General features: G+C 31.3%; 1 protein-coding gene across 1 annotated transcript in view; it reads right to left on the reverse strand.

Moving 5' to 3' along the window:
- Window positions 1-13,891, reverse strand: part of LOC120155937 (probable methyltransferase PMT10) — a 19,743-nt gene extending 5,852 nt beyond the window's left edge. The window contains exons 1-2 of the mRNA XM_039167389.1: window positions 13,882-13,891; window positions 13,669-13,684 (exon numbers count right to left, since the gene is read on the reverse strand). The gene's annotated coding sequence lies outside the window, so the exon portion shown is untranslated. The remainder of the gene's footprint in view (window positions 1-13,668; window positions 13,685-13,881) is intronic.
- Between the last annotated feature and the right edge of the window lie 226 nt (window positions 13,892-14,117).

Here is a 14,117-nt window from a genome sequence, read left to right on the forward strand (position 1 = left end):
AGTAATAAATAACGTTACGCAGAAAGATGCGCTGAGATTCTCAGATTGAGGAAAAGATGAAGATTAGAAGACACGTCACGTGCACTGCGGCTGCCGACTTTTTCCCTCTATTTTCCTCGGATAAAATTGTTCAAATAATGTTCTGGAAAATAAAATTACATTAAATTTTAGTTCTTTTAATATTCTTCATATTATAATAATTGAAAGATTTAAAATAAATATATATATATATATAATTTTTAAACTTTTCTATATTTTGCTAAAAGAAATTATCTTAATATTGTATGATAAGTCCCGTTGATTGACAAATATTAAATAGGATATTTAATAAATGATATATGCATCTTCTTAATGCTGAGTTGGCAATAAATAATTCACACTTTTTAAAGGAAACTAACATTTATGATTTATTTATATTCATAAAAGAAATTTATTAATTACGTCCATATATAAAAGATCATATAACTATATAAGAATACCTATTTAAAAAAAATTAATTTAACTAAAAATTATTTTAAATATTCAGATGAAAAAATATACTTTATATATATATATGATACAATTCTTTAAATTAATAATTCATATTATATGTATCCAAAATTTAACCCATATTATCTGGGAAGTAGCAGGCCAACAAGACATTTTGATCGGTTTTTTTTTCCCAATAGAGCACCCAAAATAATTATTTAGCCCAATAAATCATCTCAAAAATTATTTTGAAATCTACAACATTTTTTACAGTGTGACGAACTCGTTACCTCGAGGTGAAGAGTTCCATGTGATATTACTTTTTATTTCGGACCCAATATTTTAATATTTCTTGTGAAACTCCTCGCCTTGAGGTGACGAGTTTTATTATAAAATTATTATTTTTTCTCAAAACTCTAATATGAATTTAGTTTTTTTTAAAAAAAAATTGAAACTCATCATCTCGATATGAGTTACTTTGGTGTAACAATTTTTTGAGCTTTGAAATGTCTACACATTTCACTACAATACCCATGTAAACATATCAATTTTGGTATTGGGTAAACTACATGTTTAATATATAAACTATCATTTGTGTTTTCTTTGGGTACCTAAATTTTTATTTGTTTCAAAATTATAATTAAAATTTACTTGTTATTTCATTTTAGTACCTCCTGTTAAAATTAAATTTAAAAGTTAGAGTAATTAAATTAGGAGCAATTTGAAAGTTATTAAATTTAAATTTTTTATTTTAATTATATATTAATAAATTAATAATAAAAATATGATGTCACAAAATTAAAATATTAAACTGTAGTGACCAAAATAAGAGTGAAAAGATAGTTGAGTGATAAATAATGTAATTTACGCCATAAAAATGTCATGCTTGTTCCACTAAACTTTTAACAGTGACGTACCAAAATGAAATAAAAAAGTAAACTTTAGGTATAATTTTGAAACAAATAAAAATTTAGGTACTAAAAAAACAAAAATTATAGTTTATATATTAAATATGTAGTTTACCCAATACCAAAATTTGATATGTGTAGTTGAAAAAAAATTGTTTTTAAAAAAAAACTAAATTCATATTTAAAATTTGTTTTTTTAAAGAAACTCGTCAACACAAGAAATATTAAAACATTGAGTCTAGAATAAAAAAAATAATATCTCATGGAACTCTTCATCTCGAGATGACGAGTTTGCTCTACACTGTAAAAAATGACGTAGATGTCAAAATAATTTATTGTCACCTCTTTTTCCCTAAGTAATTTTGGGGCCCATGGTAATGGGCCAAAAAACCCCATTTTGCCCTCTTTCATTGAATTTAGACCTCGGTAAAATTGGCCTTCGGAATTATTAATTGGCACAATAGGTCACTCTGATTTTAATTTTTGATATATACAACAAATACTATAGCGCAAGATAAACTTGATCTCTCGACGTGATGAGTTTATCTAAATAATATTTTTAAATGGATCCAGGTAAGTATGACCCATGAGATTCAGTATTTTAATGTATTTCAAGGAAATCATCACCACAACACGACGAGTCCATATAAAATATATATATATATATATATATATTTAAAATGAAGCAATTATTTTTTAATTTAAAATAATTAAAAAATAACAGGATTTGTCTTCGTGACGAGATCCATTGGAATTTAAAATTAACTAGTCATTTATAGTCGTCAGGCAACAAGCAAAAGTCACTTTGGAATTCTTCACGTCTAGGTGACGAGTTTCATTATATATTTAAATCTTCTAGCCGTTATAGCGGTTGGGTTTAGAGTTATAAATAAGGGGTTGAGGTTTATGGTTTTTATTGTGTATTGTTCAGAAGAAAAAAATTACTCTTGAGATTTTTGTTGTTGAAGAATTCGTGTTGAAATGTCTACTCAAGATGAAATGCTATGCTTTGGTGATGTCCATATTTACTCAGTTGAACTCGCTTCAGTAAAATGTTTTTCTTATATTTTTAATAGTTTAAATTATTAGTTTTTTTTTAAAATTTGGTTAATTGGTTGAAATTGATATTATAGGAAGAAGAAGAAGAGGACATTCGTCAGTGAGGAATGACACTTAAAGATCCGAATGAGCGGATTATTATATATCTACAACAAAAAATGTTGTATCCAACCACATTTCTTTGTGGTTTTAATGTGAAACCTACACTTATTTTGACACTAATTTAACATTGGAGGCCCGAAATACATACTTTCTATTTTTCAAGTGGTGAAGTAACGATTACATTAGAAGATGTCGTTTACCAACTCGATGTTATGATAAATGGTGCGACACTGGTGAGGCAGAAAACTTACAACCAATTCGATATAATTGAGCAAATTTTGGGAAAGAGGCTACCACCAGATGTCGTAAACAGGATGCGGATACATATGACTTGGTTGGAGTCTGAATTAAAAGTTGATCAAGACTCTACTGAGGATGACGTCAAATTTGTAGCTCGATCGTATCTTCTCTAATTGATTGTAGGGATATTGTTACTGGATAAATCTAGGAATTTGATGCACACTCATTATCTTTCGATATGAATAGTTTCATTGAGTGTTGAAACACTAGTTAGGGCTAGATTTTGATATTTTTAAATCAGGAACTTTGCAAGGCTACAATCGTTGAAAGGGGTCAAAAAGCCAATGTAGCAAGTTGTCTAGTCTTGTTACAATATTGAATGTAGTATTAGTTTCCGTTTTTTCTCCAATTACATCAGCCCATGTTGAGCTTGATCTGGTTGGAAGGTAATTTTTTAATTTTTTTTATTAAATTATTAAATTTATTTTTCATCCTTATTTTTTAATTTTTATTTATTATATTGTTTAGATGGCGACATAAAATTAAGGAGACAAAGTTGTCGGGTGCAATGAAAATTTATTTACGAATGAAGATTGATATAACCACTCGACATGCAGTAAATATTATTTTAATAAATTATTTAAAATTTTATTTATTTATAATTTACACTAATTTTTATAATTTAATTAATGTTTACAATTTTGTTAAATTATGTATTGTTGGAATTTTCGGAAGCTCGAAACGACAACTGGAACGGTTTGCAAAGAGGGGTCGGAATGGTTTTGTCTTTAGGGAGTAAGGAGATTGAAAGATAGAGAATTGCACAACGATTTATAGCGGTTCGACTCTCTCAACCAAAGTCTACGTCCACTACCTTAGCTCCTCACCAAGGATTTTCCAACAAATTCACTAATTTGTTCTTTCTTTTGAGGATAAAGAGTAACCTTACAAACTCCCTAGTTTTTCTGGGCTAAACTAGAACCTTTACCTAGCTTTTACACGAGCTAAGCTAGAACCTTTCCCCTTTACAAAAGGATAAAAGATGTAAACAATAAAACCTCTCTAAGGTAGGTGTTTACAAGATTGAGCTCACAAGAACAAAATATTTACAAGAGAAAGATGAAATAAGATTGAAAAACTCTTCTCTTGTGTTTGATTGCTTGAATAGTTGTTCTCTTGTATCTTCAAGTGTCCTTAGGTATTATTTATAGCTTAGAATGTGTTTGAAGTCGTATATAGCCGTTGGGGATGTTTTGGAGCCGTTTAGAGATGAGAAACAATTAATAAAACAGCTTGGAGCGTGGGGGAATCGGTACCCCCTCATGGGGAATCGGTTGCCTAAGTGCAATATATTTTTGACCGTTAGACAGGGGGAATCGGTACCCCCTGGGGGGGAATCTGTTCCCCCTGGGGGAAATCTGTACCCCCTAGGGGGGAATCTGTACCCCCTGAGCAATCTGTTTTTTCTTGAAACCCTTTGAAAAGAAAATATTTTTGGCTCGATTTAAGGCTCGAAATACTTTGTAAAATTGTTTTAAAATAGTTTAAGTATAAAACACAATTTTACACTTTAGTAAGGATTAAAATGAACTTTGAAAGACTTGGAGTAATATTTTGATATTCGAATAATTACATCGAATATACTTAGAAAATCTTTTGTAAAATCTTAGAATTCATTTAACTTAATTTGTTATATCGAAACATCAAAATGTTTTCAACAATCTCCCCCTTTTTGATATAACAAAATATTTGAGTAATTTTAAGATTTTGAAATCAAGTTTGAAAAATTACTCCCCTTTAAAACACTTTAACACTTCTCCCCTTTAAAACACTTTAACACTTCTCCCCCTTTTTATTAAATCAAAAAGACTCTAATCTTTGAAGTTCAAAATAACTTTGGAGAATAAGTAGTAAATTTGACATTTTTAAAAAAATCATTTGAAAAATCAAAGCTTCCCCTCAATAAATGCATTCCAAATAAAATTTAGCTTTAAGAACAAGACACTTAAACAAAATTGAATTTCAACAAAGAATAACAAACATGTTAGTAGCACATGAAATTCAATATATCCAAGACTAAAATACTTTATGCAATACCAATTGTTGAAATTTGATATCAATAACAATTGTTAAAATTAAGTGCATATGCATAAAGTTTTCCAAAAATGTTATGCATTTGAAAATTTTGATATCAATTGTTAGAGAGATATCATTTTCATTTAAACCACATGCATAAACATTCAAATTTAGGTCAAAAATTTTAAAATTTGTAAAATCAAAGTATTTGAAAAATTGATATCAATTGTTAGAGAGATATCAATTGCATTAAAACCAATTTTGACCAAAGTTTTATTATGATGAACTAAAAATTCTTAAAAATTAATATAACTTTAAAATGTTCATCATAATCATCTTTTCAACATACATGAGATTAAAAAAATGATGCATAACCATTTAAAAACAAAACTCATGCATGCTTAAAATCAAATGAGCAACCAAATAACCAAAATTAAAAGCATTAAGCTTAGAGGTTACCCATTCCTTTTCCATGTGTGGCTAGAGCATCTTGAATATCATCACTCTCATCACCATTGCTCCCACACACCTACAAGAGACATTTAAGTAGATTTTGGTATCCAAATTGCTTTGGATCCTTGGACGTTAGTTTCAATGCCCTTTGTTCCTTTCGGAACCCATACTTGCCTAATTTTAAAACGTTTTCCTTTCTTCAAAGGACAAGTATGTTCCAAATGACCATGATAATGACAATGTGAGCATATTGTCATTATTGAACTAAATGAATTATTTAAAATGAGTTCTTTTTCTTTTGTTAAGCATTCAAGCTTAACTTTTAAATCAAAATTTTGTTTTTCAAAACTATCAATTTTTATTTTTGAAAGCTCTAAATCATTTTTCAAAATTTCATTTTGGCTTTCAAAATCTATTTTTGTTTTCAAAAGAAAATCGTTTTCGATTTTAAATTTTGAAATCATTTTCTTATATTTGGAGTTCATGGTCTCAAACTCCGAATATAGCCTATTAAAAGCATCTTGTAACTCATCAAACGTATATGAATTAAATTCATTTGGGTTAGAAGATACCTCGGGCTCTTCACGAGCCATTAGAGACACCACCTTTGTTGATTCTTCTTTCTTGTTTCCATGGATTTCCTCAAGCTTATTCTAAAGCTCATTGGCACTTGAACATGAAGAAACCCCTTCATAGATTTCATGACCAAATGCACAAAACAGCATGTGCATGGCCTTGGCATTAAGTTGAGCTTTCTTCCGTTCTTTGTCACTCATCTTCTTCTCATTCTTCTTTGGAGAAGAGTAGTTGTTCTCGATTATCTCTCATGCATCAAGATCATTGGATTGGATGAATACCTTCATTAATTTCTTCCAATGTTGATAGTTGTCTCTATTGAAGTATGGAGGCTTGTCCGTTGGTAGAGAGTCTTCCATGTGGAACGAGCAGGAGGTGAAAGCCATATTCTCAGTTGTGTAGGGAATTGGTAGAACTTCTTCTAGGATCGTCTCAAGGTGGTTAAACCTTCTTAACGAGTTAGGCTCTGATTCCAATTGTTGGGATTTTCAGAAGCTCGAAATGACAACCGGAACGGTTTGCAAAGAGGGGTCGGAACGGTTTTGTGTTTAGGGAGTAAGGAGATTGAAAGATAGAGAATTGCACAACGATTTATAGTGGTTCGACTTTCTCAACCAAAGTCTACATCCACTACCTTAGCTCCTCACCAAGGATTTTCCAACAAATTCACTAACTTGTTCTTTATTTTGAGGATAAAGAGTAACCTTACAAACTCCCTAGTTTTTACGGGCTAAACTAGAACCTTTACCTAGCTTTTACACGGGCTAAGCTAGAACCTTTCCCCTTTACAAAAGGATAAAAGATGTAAACAAGAAAACCTCTCTAAGGTAGGTGTTTACAAGATTGAGCTCACAAGAACAAAATATTTATGAGCGAAAGATGAAATAATATTGAAAAACTCTTCTCTTGTGTCTGATTGCTTGGATAGTTGTTCTCTTGCATCTTCAAGTGTCCTTAGGTTGTATTTATAGCTTGGAATGTGTTTGAAGTCGTATATAGTCATTGGGGGATGTTTTGGAGTCGTTTGGAGATAAGAAACAATTAATAAAACAGCTTGGAGCGTGGAGGGAATCGGTACCCCCTCATGGGGAATCGGTTCCCTAAGTGCAATCTGTTTTTGACCGTTAGACAGGGGGAATCAGTATCCCCTGGGGGGGAATCGGTACCCCCTGGGGGGAATCTGTACCCCCTGAGCAATCTGATTTTTCTTGAAACCCTTTGAAAAGAAAATATTTTTGGCTCGATTTAAGGCTCGAAATACTTTGTAAAATTGTTTTAAAATAGTTTAAGTATAAAACATAATTTTACACTTTAGTAAGGATTAAAATGAACTTTGAAAGACTTGGAGTAATATTTTGATATTCGAATAATTACATCGAATATACTTAGAAAATCTTTTGTAAAATCTTAAAATTCATTTAACTTAATTTGTTATATCGAAACATCAAAATGTTTTCAACATGTATTATAAGCCGAAGAACTACCGGTTACTGCCACTTGGGAGTTGTGGTGTGCCGTAACACTTTTGCTTCTTTTTGCGATTGTTGAGATGCATGTCGCATATAAAGTGTTGTGCCAGTTTGCGTCCCATCAGCTGATTCCTATGTAAATATTTAAGATGGACGAGCTCCATAGAATTGATACACGTGGGAAGCATAGAGATAATTTTTCGAAGAAGTATGTTGTATACATTCAAACAATGGAATGAGCAACATCTATCTATGTCTATGTGCTTCGAGATTACAACTACTGATCTTGATTTCAAAATATCTTTATACCTCCAAAATTTTGAAGTAAATAGGAAGTCAAATTTAACAACACTGGGAGATAGAGCCTTATAATATATGATTTTAACCAACTTTTTTTGGGTTTGCAAAAATAACCAACGAATTCGCAACTCAATTTCGAATTTGCAACACAGTTTTCGAATTCGTAACAAGAATTTACATTTCGCAATACGAATTTGCCAAATTCGCAACTCGAATTCGCTAATTTCACAACTCAATTTTACTGCGTTTACCTATATAGGTAATTTTCATCTCAAGATACCAAACACTACATCAATATCAAGTCTTTGGACATTAATATTAACAATAAATGGTACTCTTGGTGTAGTAATCAAACACTGACAACAAGTTATGTCGAACAATAGACTAATCTTTGGACTAATGTAATGCTCACATAAAGTACTTTATAATTGTCACATATCCATAGGTGTTATTTGAAATCCGACCAAATATTAACTTTCCTTTGGGTCCATTAATAAATACATGAATCACAATAAACACATAATCATATTGATATTTTATATAAATCAATATACACAAAAGAGGTTACTTTCACAACATTATGTTTCAAGTAATCTATCAAAATATCAGACTTAGCCATAATATGAATTAATTTGTTTCAAAATATATATTCTCTTAACCTAAATCAAAACTAAAAAAATCGAATTGAATATGTACATATATTGCATTAGTAATATATAAAATTATATAAATATTGTCAACCGATCAATTTCTCTTAATTTTATCTTTTAATTAAACTAAAAGATAACCAAAATAATAATAAATTTAAATACACTTAAACCTTATCTCAGATATCAAATACTCTGTAACACCCCTAACCCGTACCCGATCCAGATATGAGCCCGAGATGTCACATTAACTTGTCGAACCCTTGAATCTTTAAAAAAATAGAGAAAATTTTAAACTTTTATTTGTATTGAAATGAGGGTACCCTTGAATTAAAGTAAATTAAAAAAAAACTCACATTCACATTTAAATAAAACACTTAATAATTTACATAAATACAAAAAGTATAAGTTTACAAAATAGATCAGAGTGAATTCGAGTTTACAAAAAGTATAAATTTGGTATCTTGAGATGAGAATTACCTATATAGGTAAACGCGGTAAAATTGAGTTGTGAAATTGGCGAATTCGAGTTGCGAAATCCGAATTCGAGTTGCGAATTTGAAACATGAGTTGCGAATTTGGCAAATTTGTGTTGCGAAATGTAAATTCTTGTTGCGAATTTGGCTTTCGTGTTGCGAATTCGAAATTGAGTTGCGAATTCGTTGGTTATTTTTGCAAACCCAAAAAAATTGGTTAAAATCATATATTATAATCACTCAAGTTATTTTCTCTATTCTATATGGTCAATGAGGTACTGATTGGTGGACAATTCGAGGCAATGACGTCAACTATCAAATCAAATACCTTAAATAATCCATCACCATATTTCAAAGGTGGAAATCAAAATGGAGTGATGTTCAATACACCTCCTATTGAAGTAGAAGCAAAGGAATATGTAGACGATGAAGGTAGACAATTACAACGAAATCGACGGGCCACACACTATTATTATTCGACCACTCCTCGATATCGTCAAGAATTAAGAAAATATAAGTATTTTTTAAAAAATATTTTAGTTATTGTATTAGTTTAAAAAACTTTTATTTTTAATTTGTAATGAACTATTTTGAAAATTGTTTTTCTATATGAAATTCGACGGAACTCATCACGTCAACATAACGAATTCCAACGGTTATATGTTTCAAAATTTAAAAATCTGCCCGTTGGCCAACAATTTTTTTTTTTAAATTTTGATGAAACTCGTCACATCGACATGATGAGTCACACTATTTTTTAATTATTTTAAATTAAAAACTAAATACTTAATTTTCAAAAAAAAATTATATTTTATAAGGACTCATCACATCGAAGTGATGAGTTCTTTAAAATCAATAAAATATTATTTAGACAATCTCATCACGTCGACATGACAAGTTTACTCTACACTATAATATTTACCGTAAACATCAAAATAAAAATTTGAATAGCCTATCGAGCCAATTAATAATTCTGCCTGCTCTAATAGACCATTTTTTCCTTTAGACCTCTCTAGTTGCATTTGGGCTGTGTTGTTCCATTCTGTATATATTTCTATCATTATTTTTTGTTATTAATTGCCATTGTTAATTATTATTTATTTTTATTATTATTAGCATAAGTTTTATTTCATTTATTTTTTTAAAAAATATCATATTTTAAAATTAATACTGATGGGTCTCGTAACATAGGAAGCGGATTTACGTCATGTGGAGGTATTTTTTGATCTTCAAATGGTGGTTGGATGATTGGATTCTCAAAAGTGATCGGAATATGTTCTATAGTTGAAGCGGAGTTATAGGGTATCCATGAAGGTCTTTCTCATGCTTGGAATCTAGGAGAGCGGCTAATCACGGTGGAAACAGATAGTTTGGAGGCTGTCCGGATGTTAAAAGTGAACAATAAGAGAGGCTCGATCTTTACTCTTATTGATCGTGTGAATGAGTTGATTAACAGAGATTGAAACGTTGTTTTAAAGCACATAAGCCGAAATGCAAACAAGGTGGCGGATAGACTAGCTAAGATTGCTGCGACTAGAGGAGAAGTTCATATGGTTTTCTCCACCCCACCACTGGAAGTGATTGATTTTATCCAACAGGAAGCTGAAGATTGCACGTTGACAACAGGGGCTTAATCCTATGTAATTTATCCTTTTGTTCACCAAAAAAAAAATTTGTAATTATAAAAGCAAAACAACACATTTTTTAAAAGCAAACCATCAAAATATATTTAATATTCTCAACAAGTAACTTTCCTACTCTAATTTAAATGCAAATTATCAAAATGTATCTTTCCAAAGAAATTTCTTATAAAAATCTTTACAAAATGTATTTAAATAGTAAACCAAGTTTCATATCTTTCAACTTTACATTATATTGAATCTTTAACTATTTATCATAATGAATGCATCGCAAATAACATCCTCATCAAATTTTTTTATTAGTCTGGAGTGATTATAATATAATATATGTTCAGAGTCTTCCTTAATTATTGGCAACACACATATACCCCACATACACAACTGTTTGAATCAAAGACTTTTAGAGAGAACAACATTCCCCTTAATCACTGAGACCACTTGATGATTCTCCTAATCTAAATTTTTAAGTTCATGTTTCCAAACGAATGCTAAAATAAAACAAAAAGTGTGCCCTATGCTGCAATTGTCAATAGTGGCATTATAACATTGAGGCATATATATTGCTAGATTCATACAAAATCTCTAGTCATCCCAAAGCATTCAAATACACAGAGTCCATCCAAGGCTTGAATGCACCTTAATGGGCAGTATTCTGACAAACATGCACAAAAACATATTTAGAAGCTTTGCTAATACATGGTTAGAAAAGCACAAGATTAGTAGTTTATGCCATTACACCAATGAACCTATCTATTTACCCGGACCTAGGTGAATGTTGGATATGATTGTGTCCAAGACAGATATGCTCAGTGAGAGAGGCATGATTTTGGGTTAGGGATGTGAATTTAAAATGTTATATTTGAAATTTAAGAGGTATGAAATTAAATCATCAATAGAAAATATAAAGAAAATACTTAAATTATATGAGAATTTGATATTTTCAGGGCACTACTACACCTAGTGGTGTGCAAAAATATCCCATCCGAACAATCTAATCCATTTATCCAATGATCCGATCCAAATATTCGAATATCCAGTCTGATTTTTTTCCTGATAATTTGGATCGTATATCCGTTTAAAAGATCAGATATTTGGATCAAATAAAAATAGGAAAATATTGATTTCGGAAAATAATGGGCCTTTAGCCTTAGGCCCATTTATTCTATCTTTCAGGGGAGGTTTTCTCAAATCCCAGCTTTAGCCGTTCTTCATTGCTCAATCACCGCTCACAGCTTCAGCTATATATTCATCGCCTAACCTGCTTTCCTCAGTTTTCTTATGCTTTGTGATGGTAACCACTTGACAATGGATGTTTTAAACTAACATTGATACTACATCTGATATCTATATGGGTTATTTTATGCCATTCTAAGCAGAAAATCAGCATTGATAATGGAATTAATGTTTTTCCTGATTAAATTTGAAATTCGAAAAAGAGGAGACAAAAAATATATATATATATATAAATTTTAAATAAATTACATATTCGAACAGAATATTCGGATATTTCCGGACAGGATATTCAGATATTTTCGATCCGAAAATTCAGATATCCAATTATTCCAGATTGGATTCAGATAATTGTTTTGACGATCTGAATTTTCGTATCGGATCGGAATCGATATCCGAATTTGCACACCCCCTAAACGCACCCCAACAGCCCCCTGTTCGTCCTGGGTATACTTGATTCTTCTACGTTTTTCTTGTATTTATAAGAACATATCCCATACTCATTTTTTAATATATGACTAACATGTGTACTTTAAGAAAAATGAAGCTGCAGTCTGAAACTTGGATCAGATTGCATTATGCCCTTTTCCTCCTTCAAAATCCACCCTATCTTCTCCCCAGCTCTGGTTTTTCTAGTAAAATATATTAGCATCTGAGAGGGGCATTTTAGCAAGATGAAAATGAACATTAGAAAATGCACTATGACATGAAATACTCACCATCAACCAAAAAAACCCACGTAAGAGACAAAAAATTTTACGTTGATCGCAACTGAATTCATCGACTTTCCCTTTTAAGTCTGCAAGAGTCTTTGCTTAACAAAAACCATGGAATAGAAGCTTAATAATCGACAAAATCATGAAAAAGAGAATGTAAGAACAACAACTCAAATTACTTGCAGAAACAATTTATTCTATGACAGCTGCACTTTAAGGAATACCAGAGAGCAATCTTATACCGGTAAACATAAAATCTTATTCCACGGCAGTGGAAATAACAAAACCAAAGAGACAAGAAGAAATCACCAGAAATTTAGGTGAACGAATTCATGATTCCGGATCATCTAGTATTCAGTAGCATACTAACAAAGGACACGATCACATTACTCTTCTTAGACGTAGTAAAAATAATTTTGCTTCAGCCGTTTAATAGAACCACACAACCTATAAAAGGATACTTCTAGACAGAGGCAATCAAGGTATACAAAATAATGATGCAATGCAAGACACAACAGAATCACTTACCTTCATACCAATCAAGGTACGATTTTCCATCAGTGTTAGTTGAATATAGTTTCGATATTCAACAGCGTAACTCCCTAACACCTTGCACTGGTCTTTTATGGGTCACTTGTTGCATAGACTTTCAAACTCATGTTGGTCATAAGGAATTTGAAGAAGATCCATAAGCTTCTCCCTGAACTGAGACTGAGCAGAGGTTACATTGCCATCCCAACTATCTTCATCAACCTTTTCCGAAAACAAGCACATACATACAAAATTAAAAAATAATCATATAACAGTCGCATTTAAAAAAGAAAAAAAACTTTCAATGACATATAGATAAGGTTAGAGCCTATTAAACTGTCTTGGCAGAGAGAAAAAATTAGAATAGATGAAACAAAAAGTTGAAAAAAGATATGCTTACCAATGATCGGTAACATTTTGATGATACATATGGTATATCTTGTCCTTCATGAAAAGTATCATCATCCAATGCAAGTATCTCCAAATCAGAACCACCTTCATCATCCGTCTGATGTACACTTGTCTTATCACTTTCATAGCTAAAGCTTTCTATATCCTTTCCAGAATCCATCTTCTTAAAAGGTTCTCCACTTACTTTGTTCCCATCAAGTAGACCCTTTCTTTTCCCACTGGCTGCATTTCTTATTCTCACTTCCTTCAATTCTAACCTTCGAACACTTCTTCACGGTTTTCGGCATCCTAGTTTGCGGATTCTTAGCCTTCACTCTTTGATGATCACTCTTGAAATCCCTCATCCTTTCCACATTCTTAAAGGACCTTTCTTCGTTTTCTTCTATAACCCGCCCGCCCGAGCTAGATATATATTCAACCGAGGATGATTCCCCAATCATATTATCATCATAGCCAGGCTTTAAACTACTAATATACAGTTCATATTCCACGTCCAACAACACATCTTCTTTCATGTCAATTACATTATAATGTTATTTTATCCCCTCCTTATTTCCCATACTATTACTACGCATATACAGTTCATAAACTGCATCCAACTCCAAATTTTCTTCCATATCAATTGCATTATAATGTTTGTTTATTCCCTCCTTATTCCCCCCACTATTACTGCCATAGCTAGGCCTAAATTCTTCCAACATGCTGCATCAAATTCTTGAACGGATTACCAAACCCTAAATTCACCAAAATACTAACTGTTTTGCTCTCGGCCTATGAAGTAGTCAACAAGGTAGCTGCATTATAAATTTTTTAAA

Source organism: Hibiscus syriacus, unplaced genomic scaffold (assembly GCF_006381635.1).
Source record: "Hibiscus syriacus cultivar Baekdansim isolate YM2019G1 unplaced genomic scaffold, ASM638163v2 tig00111208_pilon, whole genome shotgun sequence".
Taxonomy (NCBI): Eukaryota; Viridiplantae; Streptophyta; class Magnoliopsida; order Malvales; family Malvaceae; genus Hibiscus; species Hibiscus syriacus.